Source organism: Hordeum vulgare, chromosome 5H (assembly GCF_904849725.1).
Source record: "Hordeum vulgare subsp. vulgare chromosome 5H, MorexV3_pseudomolecules_assembly, whole genome shotgun sequence".
Lineage (NCBI taxonomy): Eukaryota > Viridiplantae > Streptophyta > Magnoliopsida > Poales > Poaceae > Hordeum > Hordeum vulgare.
Window position 1 is genome coordinate 565,142,917 of NC_058522.1, and position 16,881 is coordinate 565,159,797.

Here is a 16,881-nt window from a genome sequence, read left to right on the forward strand (position 1 = left end):
AATCACATCAAACAATTAGCTTGTGGCGAACTGTCAATACTTCCACGTCAGTTATTAAAGATGTCTGACACAAACATATGTTCTTGGTTCAGAAGCTGACCGAGTGTTCTTGGTTGTAGATTTTCTGAAATAAGGAGTAACAATTAATCAATGATGATGAGCAATCAATATAACAAGCATCAACCTCCTTCATCTTTCCTCCAGCCATTCCCACCTTTTCTTTACCCACTTCCATAACGGTGTGCAGAAATTCTGAACTCGACAAGCAGCACAACATATAAGCACTGAACAGAACAGGTAGCAGTTTACAACTTGCATGCAGAAAAGAACAAACAAGGCGTTGCATTAAGCGTTAAACATCACTACATCAAGTGACAACACCACTCAAAGGGCTAAGAGGAGTCACGCAGCAGATGACAGTCTACTCAGGAGGAAGCAGAAAAATACAGTGTCAGAGCTGGATTCTCCAGGCGAGTCGTCCTAGGCGTTCTGATAGTGGTGCAGCTTGTACATCAGCACTCTTCCATCGGCGTGTCCGGGCTGAAGTCCAGGCACCGGGGGTACTGGAGGCCGAACCGGGGCCCTGGCCAGTTCTGGAACACGGTGAAAGACGGGACGTGCACGAGCCTCGTCTCATTTCGGTCCTTCCCCGAGCTTATCGCCAGGACCTGGGCGTCGTGGTTGAACTTCATTTGACCGATCTCGGTCGTGAGGTGCAGCTGAAGACGGTGAGGTTCTGATAGTCTTTGATAGTCTTCAGCTGCTTCCTCCTCCCACCGATGAACTCGTCCCTGTTGTACAGGTTCACGATGCCGCTGCTGGAGCCTGTGGCGAAATAGGAGCTGTCCTGCGAGGTGCATAGAGAAAGGCCTGTCAGGGAACCCTCGTCGGTAGCCTTGTGGATACACTTCCTTGTTCTAACATCCCAGTGGTAAACACGGTCATCCCCGCCACTGCCTAGTAGCTGATTCCCACCGTTCACAAAAGCCAATGAACACACATTTCCATTCATCTTGAGGGTTCCAATGAGCTGCTTTGTTTTGGAAGATATCAAGAGAATATACCCCTCGTTACCAACGTATGCAATGGTTTTTGAGTCAGGTGATATCTCAAAGTTTTCCAGGCTTTTCTCATCACGGCCGTTCAAGGGTCCAGTCTTACTAACAGCAGCTTTCACCAGATCAAATGAGTAGAAGAACTTCCTCCTGCCTGATTGGATCAATTCAGAGCCACCAGGTGGAAATGATGCCCTGTGAACAGGACAATCCTCAACGAATATGCTCTGGATCTTGGGGTTTCTCTTACCGTCCATCTGGAAAAATCTCAGACGTTTATCCAGGCCTGCATCAAGCATCAACAGTCCATTCCTGTAAAACTGCACGAAATTGATAGGGCCACTGGATGGCTCCTGCGGGGCGCGGCGCGGGGCGGGGAGAGCGGGGTGCGGCGCGGGGCGGGGAGAGCGGGGTGCGGCGCGGGGCGAGCGCAGCGGGGCGCGGCAGGGCGCGGGGAGCGGCGCGGGGCGAGCGGAAGCGGAGGGCGGCGATGGCAGGGCGGGAGAGGACGGCGGCGGTGGGGCGGGGCCAACGGTGGCGGTACTCGGCGACGGGAGAGGAGGGTCGCGGCGGCGGGTCGGGAGAGGAGGGCGGCTCGGGGGCGGGGAGCGGGGGGAGGGGTCGCGGCAGCTGGGCGAGCGGGAGCGGCGCGCGGGGGCGAGTAGGAGCGGCGGGCGATCGGGGTGAGCGGGGCGAGGGCTTGCGGGAGCAGTTCCAGATCGGGGTGAGGGGGAGGCGGACGGCGAGGGGGAGGATGAGGCGGACGGGGAGGGGGAGTTGGACTCGGAGGCGACGGCGATGGTGCAGGCCAGGGCGTCTGTCTGCCGTTAATTCTTCCTAAATTTCTGTACTTGATTGGCTCCTCTCTTTTTTTCGTGCCGGTGCAACAGTTTTTCGCTGTATGTAGGAGGAGGTGGAGCACGGTCAGCCTTAGTTTATTTGATAAATGCACACGGTGGTGGTGCATGGAGGTGGAAGGCCGTTAGATTGTAATTTGTTGTCTAATTGCGTGATGGTGATTGGTGTTTGTTTTTGTAGGAGTAATAGTTATGTGTACTTAGAGAAGTTTTCGTTTGATCTTTTATTAGTAGTACAGATTGTTCCTTTTCTCTGCACATAATTCTCAGTTTTATTTTTCTAGTCTTAATTTTTTTCCTTCTCTACACTTGATTTTTGACAGTTTTGATTTTTTTGATATTCTGTTTTTATTTTTGCTTCTAGTTTGTATTTATAATTTAATTTTAGTTTCTAGTTTTGCTTTTGAAATTTATGTAAATCATTTCGAATTCGAGAATACATGACCTTGTTTAAATTTGTGAACATTTTATAAGTTCTTGAGCACTTTTCAAATTCATTATATTTTTCAAATTAGTCAATATTTTAAAAATAATGATTTTTTAAACTAACATACAGTTTTCCTCATATTCAAGAACCTTTTAAACATCAAAAATAAACCGACTGAAATAAATTTATAAAATAAAAATAAAATAAAATAAAATAAAGGGACATGACTCGCCCGTGTGTTGGCTAGCTACAGTTTCCGCTTTTAATTGTTTGTTTTTTCGCTACTTTAACTACTGGGCCAATCCAACTATGCCTGTGGCGATCACCGCATATCGCTGCCATCCACACCGAAGCTCGTGGATACGGAAAACCCTATTGATTGCTCTGTGCAAAGTGGTGTCGAGGATTCGCACATAACGGCAGGGAATCGATTCTAAATGTGCTGGACCATTTATCGGGATTGCAGAGTCCCGGTTTTGGGCCCAGTCGGTTTTTGCCGGTTTTGAGAAACTTCTAAAAAGTTTCCTAAATCGTTTTCTTTTTTCATTTTTCTTTATTCTTTTTTTCTTTTCTGTTTCTGTTTCAAAAAATGTTCTGGATTTTTCGAAAATCTTTTTAGATTTTCACAAAATTCTGTCGATTGTGTTTTCCAAAAATTGTTCTCGGTTCTAAAATTTTGTTCTTAAGATTCAGATTTGTTCTCGGTTTCAAAATTTGTTCTTAAAATTCTAAAAATTTCGTGATGTCAAAAATTGTTCGCGCTTCCAAATTTGTTCGAGTTTTTTCAAAATTGTTTTCTGTTTCAAAATTTTGTTCTCAAGATTAAACAATATTCGTGCTTTAAAAATTTGTCCGTGCTTCAAATTTGTTCAGGAACTTTTCAAATTGTTCTTTTGTTTCAAAATTGTTTGCAAGATTCAGAAAAATGTTCGTGTTTTAAAACGTTGTTCGCGCTTCCAAATTTGTACGGGTTTTTCTAAATTTTTCTCCTTTTCAAAATTTTGTTCTCAAAATTTAAAAAATATGCGTGCTTTAGAAATATTTTAGTGCTTCCAAATTTGTTTAGGATTTTCAAATTTGTTCTCGGTTTCAAAATTTGTGCTCAAAATTCAAAAAATATCTGTGCTTTTTTTAAACGCTTACAAGTTTGTTTGGGGTTTTTCAATATTGTTCTCCGTTTCAAATTTTTGTTCTCAAGATTAAAAAAACTCATGCTTTAAAAAATTGTTCACACTTCCAAATTTGTTCACAATTTATCAAAATTGTTCTCGTTTCAAAATTCGTTCCCTAAATGTAATAATAATTCGTGCTTTAAAAATTTGTTTGCATTTTCAAATTTGTTTGTGGTTTTAAAAATTGTTCTCCTTTTAAAAAAAATCCTCAAGATTCAAGAAATGTTCATGCTTTAATTTTTTTTCACGCTTTTAAATTTGTTCCCAAATTTTCAAAATTGTTCTTGGTTAAAAAATTTATTCTTAAAATTCAAAATATATTCGTGATTTAAAAATTGATTCGGTGTTTTTCAAAATTGTTCTCCTTTTAAAATTTTATTCTATAGATTCAAAATATATTCGTGTTTTCAAAAAATTATTCACACTTTTAAATTTATTCATTATTATTCAAAATAGATCCTCAAATTCGAAAAATACTTTTATGCAAATACAAAAAGAAAAGAAATAAGGAAATAAAAAATGAACCAAAAAGGAAATAAACAAAAATAATAACAGAAAAAACAAGGGCGCCCACCCTGTGCGCCGCAGGAGTCCCTGCCGCGTTGAGCGGCAGGTAGGAGCTCCCCGTGGATATGTCTCGCTATGCGCAAGACCGACGGCTGCCTCGCCTCAAGAAGAGTGTAGGATGTGCTGGCACAATAGTGGTAGTTTCGTTCATTTCGTCAGCAACTCAAAACAAAAAATCGTTAGTTTGCTCTTTCCTTGTTTTTCACTTTTGGTTGTAGTTCGAAAATATATGGATATAAATATTTTTAAAACTTAACTAGATATTTTTTAAACATTCTATCGACTTAAAAGAATATATTGATAGCGGAAATTGTTAACACAGTGTAAAAACATAGCTCACACATATTTTCAAAACTATTCATACTATTCAATCAAAATATTCACCACATTAAAAAATGTTCATGCATTTCGAAACAATTTAATGACATTTTAAAATATACTTATATAATGAAACCAGTTTTTTTATTTGCGAAATATAATATACCATTAAATAAATGTTCACTTGTTCAAAAATATGTTTGTGGCATTTTTTAAATGTTTCAGTAACTAAAATAAATATTCCGTAGCATTCAGATGATCTTGTATTAAAAAATTATTCAAAATGTATTCTAAAATAATATTGAAAGCATATATTTAAAAAGTATTCATCTTGTAACTGAACAATGTTCGACGTGTAGCAAAACAATGTTCCACGTGTATACGAAACATATTCTTATGTATTGAGAAAAGTAGACATACGTTTTCTGATCTTTGTTCCGTTATCTTATGATAGTGGAACCCAATCCATTTCTTAGATCGTATGAAAAAAATGGTTGAGCTATCAGGATTGGTTTGTCTTTTGTTTACCTCAGTCTTGTTTGGCAATGTATGAGCTTTTGTGCACCTACAAGGACCTAAGGTGATTGTACTTTAGAAGATGAATGATCAAGTACTACTTCCTCTATCTTTAAATACTTATAGCTGAGAAAAACTATATGTTGAAGCTGGACAATAACAATGAGCTGCATAAATTAACCGACACGCTAGATACGTGTACACTACACAGCCCCTTTCACCTGGGATGAACTTTAAGGACAGCTTCAACCAACAAGTAAGCAGTGAAATAACACAAACAACGTGCACATGTGACACGGGATTTAACGTGGAAAAACCTCCTCAAGTTGACGAGTAAAAAAACACGGATGTGAACCGACCGGTTCACACAACTTCACTATAAGAATGATGAGTACAAAGTTTTTTCTAGAACCTCTAGAGAGATTTACAACACACTCTCCATATTGTCAACCGTCAACAGCAACAACAACCACAAGAGGCAACTTTTCACCAAAGTAGAGTACACACCGCTTGTGTCCCCTTTAGTATTTTACAAACTGATCTTAAACCGCTGAACCAAACAACACCAAATTCGGCAGACAAGTAGACACACGATTTCCTGAGATCACCTTAAAATTTCATCTCAATCGGACATCGTTTTTCTACCCAAATTGTTCGTCTCCCAAAACTACAATATTCTAAAACTGCAGCAGTGAGAGATGACAAAACCACTCTCAAATCTGATGCTCCACTGACCCAATCCTCAAACCAGCTAACCAGATCGAAGTACTCAAATTAAGGAATGATCTCACCAAGTTTGGGGTCGATCTAAGCACGTTTGAGCCTCTAATCACTAGCTTGAACATTGTCTAGTGAGATGCACCATATCTCGAAATAAACTCCACTTCTTCTTCTTCCTCTCTCACATAGGTTGTGTTTTCTTTTGTGTGCTCTCTCTCACTCTGACGAATGACATCCACCACCAGTAGGGGTGGACTGGCTAGGGTTTTCTCCTTGCTCCCTTCACCAGGGAACACTCACAACCATTGGATGCAGCGAGAATCAACGACTGGCATGTGTTGGACTTATGAGCTGATGTTGGTCTGCCAACACACCTCCATGTGGAGGGACTTAGCCCAACAAACTCTCCCTCCTGACATCATGGAGGGTCTCGCTGCCTTCCGGCAGCCATGCCAGCGAGCCGGCGGCATACTTCGAGCTTCTTCATCGTCATCACATTAGTGAGCATATCAACCCCATTGTCATCGGTGTGAACCTTCTCAAGCTACATTTGTTTGGAATACAACACATCTCGAATCCAATGATAGCGGACTTCTATATGCTTAGTCCTTGAATGAAAACTTGCATTCTTACGCAAGTGGATAGCACATTAATTATCACAAAACAACATATACTTGTCTTGCTTAAAACCAAGCTCACAAGCCAACCGTTTCAGCCACAATAGCTCTTTGCTCGCCTCTATTACTACAATGAATTCATCTTCAGTTGTATTCAGTGCCACACACTTTTGCAACCTATTTTGCCATGCCACTGCTCCCCCTGCATAGGTAACCAAGTAATCTGAAATAGACTCCCTTCTAACAACATCTCCAGCCATGTAAGAATCTGAAAAAGCAATCAGCTTGGCCTCACCACCACCAAAGCAAAGCTTCATATTAGTGCTGCCCCGGAGATATTTGAAAATCCGCTTCACAGCTTTCCAATGATTTCTTCCTGGATTAGACATAAATTTGCTCACAATCCTAACTGCATGGGCAATGTGAGGCCTTGTACACACCATATCAAACATCAAACTCCCAACCGCTGAAGCATAAGGAACATGATGCATTTCCTTTTTCTTCTCATTATGGTAGGACATTGCTTTTTTATCAACTTGAAGTGGGATGCTAGTGGACAACTCACAACTTTAGCAATGTCCATCATGAACTTTCGAAGTACCTTGTCAATATAATTCTCTTGAGACAAGTACAACTTGTTGGAATTTCTGTCTCGCTCAATTCTCATTCCGAGAATGTTCTTTGTTGGACCTAAGTCTTTCATGGCAAAACATTTGCTCAACTACTTCTTCAACTTAGCAATCCTAGAGATATTCTTGCCAACAATCAGGATATCATCAACATAGAGAAATAATATAATGAAATCATCATCTGAGAACCTCTCAATAAGCACATAATGGTTAGAGCTACACTTCTTATAGCCTTGCTCACTCACGACAGTTTCAAAATTCACGTACCATTGTCTTGGTGCTTGTTTCAAGCCATATATACTTTTCTTCATCTTGCACACATTGTCTTCTTTGGCTTTCACAAGAAACCCCTCACGTTGCTCCATGTATATTTCTTCCTCCAAGTCACCATAAAGGAATGCAGTCTTTGCATCCATTTGCTCAACCTCCGAGCTGAGACTTGCTGCCATGTCAAGGATTACTCAAATGGATGTCATCTTCACAACCGGAGAAAAGATCTCATCATAGTTAATGCCCTTTCTCTAGTTGAATCCTTCTACAACTAGTGATGAGGGCATCAATACCGTTGTTACACCCACAACCCCAGCTGCTATACATACTGGACGAGTTACTAGAGCTCGCGCCACGCCAATTGAATTACCAGGTACTTCCGTTTCTTGGAAATCCTTCTAATGTTCATGAACATATGATGCTGCCTAATTAGATACTTTTGTTGTACTTATGAATGAAGGACCTAGCATGGACAAGAAGAATACTGGTTGGAGCGGGATCAAGCATGGAGAAGAAGGTGCACACGCGGGAAAGAACAATGGAGCTTCCACTCATGATTTTCGTACCTTGAAGCCACCATAAGGGGAGCATGAAGGCTTGGACCAAATATTCAAAACGTCACTTTATAAATTTTGTCCATAGGCTATTATAGGTGTTGCGCCACCTTATTTTTGGGCCAGACCCATGTAATTTCGAAATACCATATTATAGGCTATTTTTAGAGTCCGTATGTGTGGGAAAAATGAGTTAGGGTCGGTTTCGTACCCCTCCTTCAAGGGGTCACTAAATTCCTCCTCTATTCCCCCATATATACAACCCTTAGGGCGCTGATATCTACTACACAACCTTCTTCTTGTAGACTCGTGTTGGGCCTCCAAGCGTAGAGTTTTGTAGGACAGTAAGAAATTTCCCTCAAGTGGATGACCTAAGGTTTATCAATCCATGGGAGGCGTAGGATGAAGATGGTCTCTCTCAAGCAACCCCGCAATCAAATAACAAAGAGTCTCTTGTGTCCCCGACACACCCAATACAATGGTAAATTGTATAGGTGCACTAGTTCGGCGAAGAGATGGTGATACAAGTGTAATATGGATGGTAGATATATGTTTTTGTGATCTGAAAATATAAAAACAACAAGGTAACAAATAGTGAACAACGAGCAAAATGTTGTATAAATGCTTGGAAACAAGGCCTAGGGTCCATACTTTCACTAGTGCAAGTTCTCTCAACAATACCAACATAGTTGAATCATATATAAATCCCTCACGTGCGACAAAGAGTTCACTCCAAAGTCACAAATAGCGGAGAACAAACGAAGAAATTATTTTAGGGTACGAAACCACCTCAAAGTTATCTTTTCTGATCAATCTTATGAGCTATCCCTATAAGTGTCACGAACAGCCCTAGAGTTTGTACTAAAATAACACCTTAAGATACACATCAACCAAAACCCTAATGTCACCTAGATACTCCAATGTCACCACAAGTACCCATGGGCATGATTATACGGTATGCATCACATAATTTCAGATTCATCATGTTAAATCCAACACAAAGAACTTCAAAGAGTGCCCCAAAGTTTCTACCGAAAAGTCAAGACGAAAACATGTGCCAACCCCTATGCATAGATTCCGAAGGTCACGGAACCTGCAAGTTGACCACCAAAACATACATCAAGGGGATCAATAGAACATCCCATTGTCACCACAGATATCCCATCGCAAGACATACATCAGGTGTTCTCAAATCCTTAAAGACTCAATCCGATAACAAACTTCAAAGGAAAAACTCAATTCATCACAAGAAGATAGAGAGGGGAAAACTCCATATGATTCATCTATATTAATAAAGCTCGTGATACATCAAGATTGTGCCATCTCAAGAACACGAGGGAGAGAGATTGAACACATAGGTACTAGCACATACCCTTGATGACCCACAAGTGTAGGGGATCTATCGTAGACCTTTCGATAAGTAAGAGTGTCGAACCCAACGAGGAGCACAAGGAAATGACAAGCGGTTTTGAGTAAGGTATTCTATGCAAGCACTAAAATTATCGGTTACAGATAGTTTTGTTAAAAAGTAATTTGTAACGGGTAACAAGTAAAAAATGTAACAAAGGTGCAGCAAGGTGGCCCAATCCTTTTTGTAGCAAAGTACAAGCATGGACAAACTCTTATATAAAGCAAAGTGCTCCCGAGGACACAGGGGAATTTCTGTCAAGCTAGTTTTCATCATGCTCATATGGTTCACGTCCGTAACTTTGAGAATTTGGTATGTGTGTGGACCGATGCTTGGGTGCTACCCTTACTTGGACAAACATCCCACTTATGATTAACCTCTCTCGCAAGCATCCGTAACTACGAAAGAAGAATTAAGGTAAACCTAACCATATCATGAAACATATGGATCCAAATCAACCCCTCACGAAGCAACGCATAAACTAGGGTTTAAGCTTCTGTCACTCTAGCAGCCCATAATCTACTTATTACTTCCCAATGCCTTCCCTAGGCCCAAATAATGGTGAAGTGTCATGTAGTCGACGTTCACATGACACCACTAGAGGAGAGACATCATACATCTCATCAAAATATCGAACGAATACCAAATTCACATGATTACTTATAACAAGACTTATCCCGTGTCCTCAGGAACAAATGTAACTACTCACAAAGCATATTCATGTTCATAATCAGAGGAGTATTAATAATCATTAAGGATATGAACATATAATCTTCCACCAAATAGACTAACTAGCATCAACTACAAGGAGTAATCAACACTACTATCAACCCACAAGTACCAATCTGAGGTTTTGAGACAAACATTGGATACAAGAGATGAACTAGGGTTTCGAGAGGAGATGGTGCCGATGAATATGTTGATGGAGATTGACCCCTTCTCGATGAGAGGATCGTTTGTGATGACGATGGCTTCGATTTTCCCCTTCGGGAGGGAAGTTTCCCCGGCGGAATAGCTTCGCCGGAGCTCTGGATTGGTTCTGTCGAAGTTCTGCTTCGAGACGGCGGCGCTTCATCTCGAAAGCTCTGATATGATTTTTTCCAGGTCAAAACCCTTCATATAGCAGAACATGGGCACCGTAGGCCTGCCAGGGGCCCACAAGCCTGCAGGGTGCGGCTAGGGGGATAGGTCGCGCCCCCTGGCTTATGACCTCCTGGTGGGTCCCCTCTGGTATTTATTTCGCCCAATATTTTTATATATTCCAAAACAATTCTCCATAACTTTTCAGGACTTTTGGAGTTCTGCGGAATAGGTCTCTCAGATTTGCTCCTTTTCAAGTCCAGAATTTCAGCTGTCGGCATTCTCCCTCTTCATGTAATCTTTGTAAAATAAGAGAGAAAAGGCATAAGTATTATACCATAATGTGTATCAACAGCCCATAATGAAATAAATATCGACATCAAAGCATGATGCAAAATGGATGTATCAACTCCCCAAGCTTAGACCTCGCTTGTCCTCAAGCGAAAGCCGAGATCAATAAATATGCCCACATGTTTAGAGATAGAGGTGTCGAAAAAATAAAATACAGACATGAAGGCATCATGGTTATCTTTAGAACAACAACACATATTGACATATAATTTCTTATGCTAGAGTAATAATACATTCACAGAGTAAAATATGAATCAAGAACTCTATTGAGAGCTAACAAACTATGATTTCAGTCATTGAAGCAACTCGAATATATCGCAACGTAGGAAAGAGTCAATATAAGAGCTTGCAAAGCAAATCCACATACTCAATCATCTTATAGTCTTTCATAATTGCTAACACTCACGCGGTACCTATGAGGCCACAACATCAATCGGACACAGAGAAAGATAGGGGCTTATAGTTTTGCCTCCCAACTATTTACCTCAAGGGTAATGTCAACAATAATAACTCATGATCACCCACATCCGAGTGGATGTAGTTATCTAGATCATTCCCCAACACATGACGCTTGCCAAAAGATAAAGGCGAAATAAAGGAAATGGTGAAGACCACCACGACTCTTACATAAAGGTAAGTACTAGAAAGTAAAGGTAACAGATATGCCCTTCGCAGAGGGAACCAGAGGTTGTAATGCACTTTTATGGTTGGATGCACAATCCCTTAATGCAAAAGAACGTCACTTTATATTGCCCCTTGTGATAAAGAAATTTATTATGTAGTGTGTCATTTTATTTCTTCTATATCACAAGTTTGTATAAATTTTATTTTCCTCACACTAATAAATCTCACACATTTAAAGAGCAATTTTTATTGCTTGCACCGATGACAACTTACTTGAGGGATGCAATGCGATTGAAGATGGATGCAATGCGCTTGAAGATTAGGAATATGAGAAAATATGCCATTGATAAAGAGGCTTGGTATCTATAACGTCCAAGGTGTGATCCTATCCTTATTTGGCACGAGGGCCTCGAGAGGGATAGAAGCGCATCTCGTCATTTCACAAGAATGGATATCGTTACAAGTACAAGTACAGAATAGATGAGTATATGGAATTGGCTTACACTCGCCACAAGCTACATCACAGTCACATCAACACAATACCATAATCAATCATCATGAAGAAGAGAAGGGTCCATCCATCCTTGCTATCCCAGGGTCCTCGCCACAAAATACGGAAAAAAACAAACATAAAAGAATGACGTCCATCCTTGCTATCCCAGGCTGCTGGCCTGGAGCCCATCCTAGATCGATGAAGAAGAAGAAGAAGAAACTCCAAAAGCACAATCAGCACGCTCACATCAAAGTAACCTTTTACCTGTACCTGCAACTGGTGTTGTAGTAAGCTGTGAGCCACATGGGACTCAAAAATCTCACTTCCAAAGGTATCAAGACTAGCAAAGCTTAATGGGTGAGGTATGATTAAGTGGTGAGGCTGCAGCAAGGGATTAAGCATTTAATTGAGGTGGCTAACTTACGTGTACAAGAACAAAAGAGGGGGAATATCTACGCATAAAAAACGTGAATTGATGATGATCAAAAGAATGATCCTGAACACCTACTTATGTCAGACATAACCCCACCGTGTCCTCAATCGAAGAAGGAGCTCACGAAAGAGTCAGTCACGGTTACGCACACAGTTGGCATACTTTAATTAAGTTTACTTTGGATTGTCTAGAAACGGATGTTAAACAAAGTTTCCACGTTTCCACATAACCGCGGGCACGACTTTCCAAAAGATTTAACTAGTACATCAGAAATTACCACAAGCCGCATAGAAAGCCTCGATGGCGAAACTCGTGATCTCCTCGAATTACTTAGTGGAAAGCCTCAAGTCTGAGATAACCCAAAGCATCACCGGAATCCCGATGCACAAGATATATCGTATAAGATAAAACAAGTCCAGCAAGGCCACCCGGTGAGCCAGATCCGCATCTAGATCCACGCGCTCTCTATCTACGGGCATCAACCGTCTATGCAAAGTGGACGATAGCCAGACGCCTCGAGTTGCCCCAAGGTGGCACCGCCGACTGCTAGGTGGGTGGACCAACACTCATGAATAGCACTGGCGTGGGTTGTTGATTAAATTCCTCGGGTTAATTACTCCCTATGTGGTTCATTAGTTATTAGGAAAATAGTACCAAAGTTGGGCCTTGCCAGACCAGTCTTAAACTAAGACGAATTATCAAGGGGCACTACAGGAATTAGCTTCTTTGCCGTCTGCCATCACAGACGGCAAAGAGTAATCCACCGACGGCAAAGAGTAATACACAGACGGTAAAGAAAACTCCTGTTGGCAAAAATTCTGCGTCAGCCTACGACGACATTGTAGCTTCTTTGCCGTCAGCCTCACCGAAGCGGACGACAAAGAGCTTTGCCGTCAGCTTTCCATAAGATCAGTCGGCAAAGAGGTCGAGACGGCAACCGACAGGCGTTGCCTCCGTTAGGGGCTAACGGAGGCTTTGCCGTCTGCCTCTCCCTCTTCTTTGCCATCTGCCGCCACCTCCTCCCCCCCTCCACTCTTTGCCGTCTGCCTCCACCTCCTCCCCCCTCCACTCTTTGTCGTCTGCCTACCCCTCCTCCCGCTCCTCTGTGCCCTCTTCTTTGCCGTCTGCCCCCCTAAGGAAGCAGACGGCAAAGAGACTATATGGCCAGCTGTTGCTGCCCAGGTTGCACAGCTGGGCGCCACGTGGCACCTTTGCCGTCGGTGAGCTGATGGCAAAGGCCTTTGCCATCAGCTGGCAGACGGCAAAGAGGCCATATTGTCACAGTTTTTTTTTTATTTCACAGCACATATACATATACATAGCACATATATAGGTCACAACACATATACATATACATAGCACATATAATTCATAGCACATATATAGGTCACAACACATATTCATAGCACAAAGTTTCATCCATATATATACATATACATATAGTACCACATATACTGTTCATCCATATATACATATACATATAATTCCACATTGTTCATCAACTCAAACGAAAACTAGAACTAAAGCACTCCATCAATGCCAGCTTCCATGCATGTAGTACATCCAATCTACAAAATGGGAATAAGAAAGTCAGAAAAAGAACAACAACAACAACATACATATGACAAATAAGCTAAATTGAAGAAGAAAGAGAAGAAGCAAGAAGAGAAAAAGGAGAAGAAAAACAAGAAGGAGGAGGAGGAGGAGGGGAAGGAGAAGGAGAAGGAGGAGGAGAAGAAGAAAAAAGAAGAAGAGAAGAAGAAGGAGAAGGAGGAGGAGAGAAGAAGAAGGAGAAGAAGGAGGGCTCCTTCTCCTTCTTCTCCTCCTTCTCCTTCTACTTCTCTTCTTCTCCTCCTCCTTCTTCTTCTTCTCCTTCTCCTTCTCTTCTTCTTCTCTTCTTCTTCTTCTTCCTTCTTTTCATTTCTCCTCTTCTCCTCTTCTTGGAGCTAAATTAGCTAACTATGTCTTTTTGGAGCTAAATGGGCTAATTATGTCATTATAGAGGAAAACAAGCTAAGTATATAATATTAATGAGCTAACCAAGGTTCTTATGCCATTTTGAGCTTATAATGTCTTTTTGGAGCTAAATGGGATAATTATGTCATTGTTGGGGAAATTAAGGCAAGGAGAATATGAAAGAGGAGAAGAAAGAGGAGGAGGAGAAGAAGAAGAAGAAATAAAGAAGAAGGAGGAGGAGGAGAAGAAGGACTAGAAGGTCCTTGGCCTTCTCTTCCTCCTCCTCCTCCTCCTTCTCCTTCTTCTCTTCTTCTTCTCCTCCTCCTTCTTCTCCTTCTCCTTCTCTTCTTCTTTTTGTTCTTCCTTTTCATTAATATATATAATATTAATGAGCTAACCGAGGTTCTTACGCCATTTTGAGGTTATTATGGCATTTTGGAGCTAAATGGGCTAATTATGTCATTGTTGGGGAAATTGAGGCAAGGAGAATATGAAAGAGGAGAAGAGAAACTTACCGTAGTGGTCATCAAGGAGGAGAAACACCTGGAGAAGGGTCGTGCGATGCAGCTCGGGAGTTATTCTGCAGAAAAGATATTTTGCAATGTCTGAGTTAGCATGATGACACTCAATTATTAATACTAGTTTATAATGAAACTCACCGTGCCAATCGAAGAGAAGACGGGCATCGGCGGAGGGACTTGACCGCTCTTCTCGCACAGACCCTGAAGAGTGGGTCGTATTAGTTAGTAATGAAACAGACATTACACACATGATTTGGCTAATGTGAAAAAAAAACTTACCACAAAAAGCTCGTACAGGGCCCGTTGACCTGCCTCATTCTGGGCCCTCTCCTCCTCAATCAATCGTGTCGTGGTCTGGTCCCTCTCATCAAGAGCAGCCTGAAGAGCAGCCTGGCTTGCCAATCTCTCTTTCTCAAGAGCAGCCTGGTTTGGCGCTCTCTCTTTCTGAAGAGCAGCCTGAAACACCATTCCTCGTTACCACAGTAATGATCTATGGTGACACACATAATGAAATGGATGAAAGTTTTCTTAGTCCGTACAACTAACCTCGATGGTAAGATCGACTAGCCGTGGACGACGCGTTATCTCAGGACAGCTGCTCGACTGGCGCGCCTTGATCTCCGGGAGAGTGAGTGGACAACGTATTATCCCATCTCCAATGGCTATCGAGCCATGGGGCCTCCCGCCACCAGATATCATCACCAGCTTTGGATCCAAAGGTTCCTGGCTCGGGTTAAAGTCATCTCCTTTCGTAGCCTTCCCCGTGTCCCTGTATGTCACGAGCTTGTGGTGGGATGATATGTTGGTGAACTTATTTGGATCATCCAGGTCAGACTCAGAGAATGCCTTCGCCTTCTTGTATGAGGCAGTATGGGCCATGCCATAAAGGTCGTACAAGTGTGGCATCTCCGTCTTATTGTGATGCGCCTAAAAGAGAGGAACAAAATATTAGCATGAAGAATGAATTGCATGAATCATGAAGCAAATCACATACCCAGTTTCGTCCGAACTGAAGTAAGTTGGCATTGCCTTGATGGTGTGGCACACCAACCATTTAGCTACGCCGATCCTTCGCATTGTCGTGGACAGCTCGCCAGCTGCCTGTGCACCACTCATCAACCAACGCCTCCCAACAATCCATCTTATCCGCACACCATCTCGGGGGCACCTGTAAGTTATTAGAAAGAATTTTGAGCGCTACGCCTATGAATGAAATCAAGAAAACTACGTAGAAGGACTTAAGAATAGGTAATTACCTTCATGTATTGCTCCTTCTTCAGAAACTTTCCGCGGCAATCCTTCTTCTGCTTCTTAATACCACGCGTGGCGTAGTAGTCTCGAATAGCCTGCGGCCGAGCCTCGTGGCGTAAGTTCTGTAGTAACCGCCTACACTCGGCCTCGAGAACCTTGGCCGCCTCCTCCTCATATCCATCCTCACACCTATAGAAGGTCTGCAATCAAACGTGAAAACACCGATTAGTACAATAATTAGCTATATTGTTAATTTTAGATTGTGTAAAAGGATAATTTACCCAAAAGCTCTTGATCACCATCTCGGCCCTCGTGTGGCACAAGACACCATCTATAATCTCCTCCGGCGGGGCCTGCGCAGTCTGGTAGTGCTCCCAGGAAAATCCTAGTGTAGGAACTTGACCCTCACTAGGCAACGTGACAAACCCCGGGAAATTTGTCCGGCAAAGCACACCAAGGACGGAGTTCGGCCTACGGACTCCACGAGGGTGTGCCCATCCCCTGCAATATGATAAGGTTAATGCATTAAATATTTGAACAAACTTGAAGGCAAAAGCTAAAAAAAGAGTAAATGTACTTACCTATCTCCTTCAGGTTTAATCACCGGCCTCTGCTCGGAGGTAGCCGGCACGACCGGGAGATGTGTACTACCACGCTTGTACACAGTGGCCCCGTCCACCTGCACATCGCCCTCACTATCCGTAAACTCATCCCCGCCATCCCCGCCCCCTGAGCCACCCGGACCCTCGGTCCAATTCGGCAACTCGGTCCGATCCGGCCAGGCATCCCATCCGGGCCTCTCCACGTCGGGTGAAGCCTCCGGAACCGTAGTCTCGCGGGCCGAATGCACCTCAACCCGAGGCTGATCCTGGACTGGAGTCTCATGGGACGAATGCCCGTGAACACCAGGCTCCTGGACCGGAGTCCCCATAGCCTCCTCCGCAAACGGGTCGACCATAATAGTCCTATGCTCGGGTGAATGAGCTGGTGGTGGTGGCGAGGACGGCTCAACAGTCCTCCTGGATCTTCCGCGGCCACCACCTCTCCCTGTACTCTTCCCCT

The 16,881-nt window shown here is 42.6% G+C and overlaps 1 pseudogene; it reads right to left on the bottom strand.

The window, feature by feature from the left end:
* Positions 1-480: 480 nt before the first annotated feature.
* The window catches only part of LOC123397331, a 29,872-nt pseudogene continuing 13,471 nt past the window's right edge, over positions 481-16,881 (bottom strand).